Source organism: Lutra lutra, chromosome X (genome assembly GCF_902655055.1).
Source record: "Lutra lutra chromosome X, mLutLut1.2, whole genome shotgun sequence".
Taxonomy (NCBI): Eukaryota; Metazoa; Chordata; class Mammalia; order Carnivora; family Mustelidae; genus Lutra; species Lutra lutra.
Genome location: NC_062296.1, coordinates 39,011,720 through 39,020,104, shown reverse-complemented (window position 1 = coordinate 39,020,104; position 8,385 = coordinate 39,011,720). Strand labels below are relative to the sequence as shown.

Sequence of the window (8,385 nt, the reverse complement as noted above, 5' to 3'; positions counted from 1 at the left end):
CATCAAGGGTTATTTAGAACTTATTTTATAAAAGTTCAAGTGGAATACTTAGCATACATTATGAAATAAGGGGGTTTAATGCAAATTATAATAAATTTCAAAGGATTGAAGTCCTACAATGTATTTCGCCTCCATGGTTATTGAAAGCTAGAAATTCAGCATGTATCTATTGGAAAAGGAAAACAAAGGGAAGTTCACTATTTTGCCAGAGTATATGCTGGTTTAGTATCCTTATAAAATATATATGTGTAGTAAATCATAGTCTTAAAGTATACTTAGAATACTGCATTATTCAAACCAAAACCTACTTTAACAAAATGTCTATAATTAAAAGTAGCTGATGAGGAGTGCCTGGGTGGCTCAGTGGGTTAAGCCTCTGACTTCAGCTCGGGTTGTGGTCCCGGGATCCTGGGATCAAGCCCCGCATGGGGCTCTTTGCTCAGCGGGGAGCCTGCTTCTCCCTCTCTCTGCCTGCCTCTCTGCCTACTTGTAATCTCTGTCAAATAAATAAAATAAATCTAAAAAATATAAAATAAAAGTAGCTGATGAAATGAAATCCAAAGTTATGACAAGGGAGACTCACTGTGACTTGAAGCTGTGTTGCTTAGAGAACTTTAAAAAGCATGTGACCTTAAAGCCATTCGAGGAAAAGTTAGGAGGTATCCTCTCTTCATTCTTTACCATGATTCTAATTGAGGATGGGCCTGAAATTAGTATTTCTAAATATTTCAGAAAAAGTCCATAGAAGTGCTAAAAAGATTTTTTTTAAAGATTTTATTTATTTATTTGACAGAGAGAGATCACAAGTAGACAGAGAGGCAGGCAGAGAGAGAGAGAGAGAGAGGGAAGCAGGCTCCCCGCTGAGCAGAGAGCCCGATGCGGGACTCGATCCCAGGACCCTGAGATCATGACCTGAGCCGAAGGCAGCGGCTTAACCCACTGAGCCACCCAGGCGCCCCAAAGTGCTAAAAAGATTTTTAAGAATGTCTCTCTCTCTTTCTGCATCAGTGAGTTGTAGTGCTCAACAGAATTCCTGATAGATATCAGTCCAAGTGTTCCCACTCCAGTTTACCTCTCCACAGATGTCTTCTGCCCCCACAGAGATCCATAAGTGTATAATCTTACATCTCAGGCTGATTGCATGGGTGTTCAGAGGGTTCTGGTAGATATTTAGTTCACTTTAGGGGACCCATTGAAACAGGGTCTCCTACTTCTCTGCCATCTTGCCCCTCCTCCCTCTCAACAGACTTTCCTAGTAGCACAAAAACAAAGGCAAGTCCATACACTCATTCAGATGTCAGAAGAATGGGAGGTGGACTATTAGGTCACCCTTAGCCAGAGCTTCTGCAGGCTTTTTACCATATGCTGATCACCAATGTGAGTCAGGTGGACTTTTGTGAAAGAATACTGTTTGGTGGCCAGGACCTTTTTTGGGCATTGCTTCCTAAGTGGAATCTATAACAGATAAGGGAGTAGGGGAGGTAATACAGGGGAGCTACTCATCCCAGCTTGAAAGGAACTGTTGAAGACCATATATGCATTCAAGAAACCCATGGGATTCTCTAGCTGTGGGTAGTGGCTAATGTGGTCATCCAGAATTGACATCATGGATTATGGCAGTATTTTATTGTACAGCTTCAAAAACTCTGGATATAGATTCACAGGATCCAATGACCCATAAGTAAAATGAAAGGGACCAGTTACAGAAGCAAGAGCTCTCATCCATCATCTTCTGAGCATCTTCTTCTGGCTGATGTACTGTTAGAGACTCTTGATAATGAAGTTTTCCCACCATTGTTGTGTATCCCTGCCCACATGTCCCACAGCTCATTCTCAGAGGGTCGGGTGTATAGCGTAAAGACTGGAATGAGACCTTGGGAGAAGACAGAGAAGTTCAATTGTGAGAGGATGGGTGACAGGATGACTCCTACTTTGAGAAGTTTTGGAGGAGAAGATAGTGAGTCTCAGAAAATATACTTCCATCTGACAGAGACTCTTTATGGTAAGCTGACAAGATCCATTCTTCTGGAACATGTAAGAGCAGCTCCTGAGCAACAAAGCTCCATAATCATGAGACAAAAAGCTGGTCTTGTGGTTCTGGAGCCCCAGATACCGCAAAAGTGCCTCCTCAAATATGGAATACTGATATGGTCTTGGTTTGTCACTGAAGCCAATGCCCAAGAAATCAAGGGCAATCATTTAATGAAACCTCAGGGTCAGACCTTCCCAAATCTTGTGCCAGTCATAGCTGGATATTGGAAAGCCATGTCAAAGTACAACTATCTCAGGACTTGCAACCACACCTATAGTCTTGGGAGAAGACTAATAGTCCGTAGATAAAAAACTTGCCGGACAACTTCCATGACTGAAGAACAGGAGAAATGGGGGTGGGGTTGGATATGCAGATAGGCAGCAAGTAGGGGCACAGCCCATAGTCCCACCTGACCCCAAAACTCCCCTTTGTTCTATTATCATTTCTATTTGCATCTCAAATCATCTATCTTCCTAAATAAAATTTCCAAGATGTGCCTTTAATATGGTGTCAGTTAGAAGAAACACTACAAGTTATGACTTTTCTCATGTGTCTATATTTCAGAGTTAAGATCTTAAGGGAGGCAGAACTGAAATAGTATTCAGTATACAGAGTTAATCAGGATTAATAGCTGAAGAAGGGATCAGACATATATTTAATCAACCTTCCTTGATCAACATTGGATGTGGCTATCAGAGGAAGTCCCTGAACTTGGGCACATAGGCTCTCTGTAGCTGAGGTAATGACTGAAAAGGTTAATGGGTATCATTTGCCAGCTGACTGCACACTAAGCAGATGAAGGAGAGAATCTGTCTTTGGGAGGAGGTTCTGGGTGATCCATATTCATGTCTATCATAGGTTCACTATCAAATGATTCTCTGGCCAGGTAGACAACAGTAAGTTGACAGTTGTTTTCTCTCAGCACTTGTTTCTGGCTTCCATTTCTTGATGAAAAGAGGGATGTGGTCACACTATTTGGTTTTCCATTTTTAAGCATCATGCCCTTTGTTTGCTATTATGCTCTCTATTCTTACATCATAGCTCCACTACAATGTTTTTACATGTGCTTCCTGAATCCAAGATGTCATGGCTTCCCTAAATTCAGGGCTATTACCAGAAATTTTCATTTGACTATTATTTTTCCAAGATTCACCCATGTTTGTACTTTTGGAATGCCTATGAGATGTACTTAGTAATTACTTATTCCATTCCTTAAGTCTCTTTGCCTCTCATCCTCTTTTTCTCTTTATCTTTCTGTGAGGTGTTCTGTATTACTTCTTTCACTTGTCTTCTAGTTCACCAATTCTCTATCCAGGTATGTCTCCTTCGTTGTATAAAACTTCTTTAATCTTTTGTTTTAGTGGTTACAATGATTAAGTCTAGAAAACTCATTTAGCACATTTTTGATACTGAGCTTCTTCTTCCTTATATGTTCTGTCATGCGTGCACACACACACACACACATTTATTTTTTATGTTGGCATTTGGTAATAATTTTGTGGTGGTTTCCATTCTGATTTCTTGTTTGATTTTGCTGATGGGGGCTTGTTTTTAGATTATGTTCTTATATTGAGGGAGTTTATCTTCAGGAATCTTTCAAAAGCCTTAATTAATATTAAGGTCCTCCAGAAAGGATTATTGTACATTTGCCATTTGATTAGGTTGCCTCCAGGAATTATTTGGGTCATGATGATAGTGTTAATTTGAACCCCAGGGCTACACTAGAACACTCCTGTGATGGCAAATTCTCAGACTTTTTTTCCCTTCACTCAGAGCTAAGGACTGCGAATAGAATTTTCTTTGGCATCTCCTATTCCCAATGGAAAAAAGTAAAGTTTTCACATAGAATGTAGTCATTCAAGCACCAAATCATGCAAAGCTGAGTATTTAATGTGATAGGTCTTATTTTGTCAGGGCAGTGTGGCTAGAGGTTAAAAAAAACAAAAAACAAAACAAACAAACAAAAAACCTAAAATCAAAATCAAAAACAAAACAAAAACAAAAACACCCTGAACATTCAAATAGCCTAAGTTAAAATACATGGCCAGCATCAAGGAAAGTCATTTTAATACTATTAATTTGTATAACTCTTCTCTGACTTAATCGAAGTGACAGGAGATTTCCACTTGCAGATCTGGACTCATAGGATCTTCTCATAATGATTAAAAGCATACAACTAATCAAACGAAGAAGCAAACAGCAAGTAATATATAATACCAGATTTCCCCCTCCATTTTTGAGACTGAGTACCTAGTAAGACTCTTATTAGTTCAACTTGACACACCTGAGTGTGCACCGGGCCCATGGCTGTAAGTCATTAGCTATACGTCCCTGATTGGCTAAGTCAGAGCTGAGTGTGGCTTGAGTTGCTTTGACAGGTTGCCTCAATTATCCTCATGTTGCAATGTGCTAGTCATTGAAGTTTGCATTATCCAAGGGAAAGATTACAGACTTGGAAGGAATAGATTCAGATAAATCTGGGCAACTTATAATAGGAAGTTCAGCTACTAAGGAGCCTGTAATAGGCTGAACTTTTAGATTCAGCAAATTCTGTACTGAGTTTGGACTCTCCTTTCAGTTTTTCAATGAATTCTGTAACGAGTTGTAATATTGAGTAAGTTTGAGTAGCATGTTTGACTTAATACTATTTCCCCAGAACTGTTGCTTATAATTCATTATTTAAGCAATAAATCTATTTCTCTCAATTAATCTGTACTATTAATCACACCATTAGAGAATTATTAACTATACCATTAGAGAATGGATGCTCACGAGATGTCCTTTGTCATTAATCACCTTCTGAAGTGAACAATCAGATGTACTCACTTCCTCTTCTTGTCTTCAACATCAACACCCATTTTTCTTTGTTATACCTTGAATTTCATATCTGTCACTCACCCTTGCAGTCTCAGTCTTTAGTCTATATGGTGTATATACAACATTGTTTTACTCATGTTCCTATTTGATTTCTGAAATCATGGATAAAAAAAGTTTTCGATTTTTGTAGATTTTCTGGATTTGTCTCTTTGGTTGAAAATATTATCCTTCACAGCAGCATTTACTAATTATTTTAAAAGTACAAATGCCATTCTTAAAATATTGACCAAACATTGGTGTCTAAAGGAACTGCTAATCCATTTCTAAGGATTGAAATTAAGTATCTCTGTTTTCACAGTGATAAGAAGATAGAAAAATTAAAATACAATAAAATTAGGCAGCATTCAAAGAGCCTTGAGTAAGAGAAGGGTGAATGAGATCACCTTAGTTTTCTAATGGGAGAACATATAACTGCTATCATGGAAGAGGTAGCATAATTGCCCATGTATAGCTTTAGTTTCATATCTCAGGTGGGTTGAATCATGCAGCCCCAACTTCATATCATGTAATCCTGACTCCCAGTACCTCAAATAGGATCATAATTGGAGACAGAGTCCCTAATAAGGCAATCAAATTAAAATATATTCTTTAACATTGACCCTAATCCAAATGACTCTTTTCTGTATAAACAGGGAAAATGTGAAAACAGAGACATGCATATAAAGAACATAATGTGAAAAAATAATGGGAGACGTGAACTGTTTAAGAGTTTAGGGGATAGACCAGGAATACATCCTTCCCTTACACATCTCAGCAGAAATCAACATGACCCACAACTACTGATTTGGACTTCTAGCCTCAGAAATGTAAGACAATACATTTCTGTTCTTTAAGTTCCCCAGTGTGTGGCACTTTGTATGATAAGAGAACACACTAACACAGATTTGGGTTCTGGCAGTAGAGTGAAATTGTAACAAAGAATTAACAATGTGGAAGTGGGTTTGAAGTTGGTAATGAGTAAAGGTGGCAGAATTTTGAGGTATATGACAGAACAAGTCAAGATTTCTTAAGGGACTGCTGGGTGAAATATCGACATTAAATGTACTTCAGGAGAGGGATCATACAGAAAAGAGGAGAGCTGTGAAGGACTATCATCTCAGAGAATACAAACAGCATCATGAAAAATATGTTGCTAGAAATGAGTATCAGGGGTGCTTCTGGTGAAATAACAGATGGAAATTAGGAACATGGTATTGGGAACTTGCAAAATCGCCATCCTTATTAAAAAGTGGCATAGCATTTAGTTGAACTGTGCTCTAGTATTTTATGAGGAATACAACATTTACATGATAAACTGGGACAGTAAACTGAGGAGATTTCTAAGCACAGTGTTGTAGGCATGGCCTGATTTCTCCTTGCTATTCATAGTAAATGCCAGAGGAGAGATATAAATTAAAGGAAGTGCCAAGAAACAGAAGAAACTAGCATGTGATGATTTGCAGTTGTCTCACTCTATCCAGATAGCTTGCTTCTGAGAGACTATGGACTCTGAAAAACAATCTGAAGGGTTTGAAGAGGTGGGGGGGGTGGGAGGTTGGGGGAACCAGGTGGTGGGTATTAGAGAGGGCACGGACTGCATGGAGCACTGGGTGTGGTACAAAAACAATGAATACTGTTATGCTGAAAATAAATTTAAAAAAAAAAGAAAAAAAAAGAGAACAAGGGTGTGGCTAGAAAACTATCAGTTGGGAGCTTAGGTATGTGAAATGTGGGTAAAATCAAACATCTCATCAGTAGCCAGAGAGATGGTTGTTGGAAAGATAAGTGGAGGGCACTCCTGTGTGATGGCTTTAACACCTTGAATTGCAGGAAGAGCCAACAGTGTTTTATTCTCAAATTTTAATATCAATAGAAATGTGGACAATTAGTATTGATGGAGAAACAGGACAAAATGAGGGAAGACTGTTGTACTACTGGGATTCTGTAGACAAAGAGGGCCTGCAGATGTATCTAGCTGGAAACATACATTATCCCTTAGAAAAGGGGCAAATAACCCCACTGTATGTTCAGAGGTTGGCAGAGCTGCCACTACCACTACGAATCCAGAGATACAACACCAGGGATAGAGCTATCTCCTCTCTCATTCCTGCGATCAAGGTCATCTCCTGAGTACCTAAGTTGTTCAGAAGAATGTACTGCAGCAACCCTGGGTAGGATGCCACCAATTACCATGGCTAAGAATGTAAAACTGCCACCCAATGGGAACAGAGGTCATAGCCTAAAACCAAAAAGGATACTTTTTCAAACACTATGATATAATTTTCATTCATATATGGAATTTAAGAAATGAAACAGATGAACACAAGGAAAAAAAAGAGGTCTTATCACTTACTGTGATGAACATTGGATGTTATATATGTGATGAATCACTAAATTCTATTCCTCAATCTAATATTATACTGTGTGTTAACTAACTAGAATTTAAATAAAAACTTGAAACAAACAAAAAAAAGTGTCCTTCCTAGGATCCAAGTTTGCTCTTGACACATGAAACCTTGTCTCCCTTTTCAATTTCTCGATTTTTAAATAGTGATGTCTACCTTGTGCCTGTCTGGCCATTGTATCTGGGAGCAAATAACTTGTTAACTGTGTTCGCACATTCTCATGTGGACAGGAATATTGCCTCAGCATTAATCATTGCTGGAAATGCACCCATATCTGATACAGGGTATTTCAATTAGATTTCTCCTTAGCATTGGTGCTGGAATCAGTGAAGGCTTCTGTTGACATTCACACAGAAAGAATGTATTAAGTACATCGGGACATGAATTTTCAGAGGACTGTCATGGATTGGATTTTGTGCCCTAATATTGATATGTTGTATTCCTTATCCCCTTCAAATATGACCTTATTTGGTAATAGAGGCTTTACGGAGGTAATTATGTTTAAGTGACATCATTAGGGTAGGCCTTATCCAGTAGGACTGTTGTCCTTATAAAAAGGGGATATTTAGAGTCACAGACACACAGGGAAGATCATATGAGTATATATTGCGATAACATGGCTATTTTAAGCCAAAAAGAATGGCCTGCAAAAGATATATGCCTCACAACCCTGAGACTCACTCTACCATGTAACACACAATGATAAACATGAAGCGTTTAGGATTATAAGGCAATAAATTAAATGTTAATTAGTTTGATCAGTTCCTGATATTTGGTTTTACATTCCTAGAAAACTAATACAATATCCTGAAATCACCAGACTCAAAACATATAAATAATCAAGAAAAGGAAAAACAACAGGTTAAAAATACAGCTGCTTCCTCCTCAATCTCCAACAAGGGGCAACACGGAAGTCTCTTATTGGCTCACCTCGGGATATCTCCTCATACATCTGACCAACAGCTGTGGCTCAGAGGCTGTAGGTCTTTCACTGGCTGACTCAGATAAGTGTGATGCTTGAGCTACACTGACCAGACACTCCCACCATCCCTATGATGAGATGTTGCAAGTTATGAAATTTTTGAGGTTTTC

The 8,385-nt window shown here is 38.6% G+C and overlaps 1 pseudogene; it reads right to left on the bottom strand.

Annotated features, from left to right (window-relative positions):
• Positions 1-1,455: 1,455 nt before the first annotated feature.
• Positions 1,456-4,337, bottom strand: LOC125091454 (mesoderm-specific transcript homolog protein-like; annotated as a pseudogene).
• Between the last annotated feature and the right edge of the window lie 4,048 nt (positions 4,338-8,385).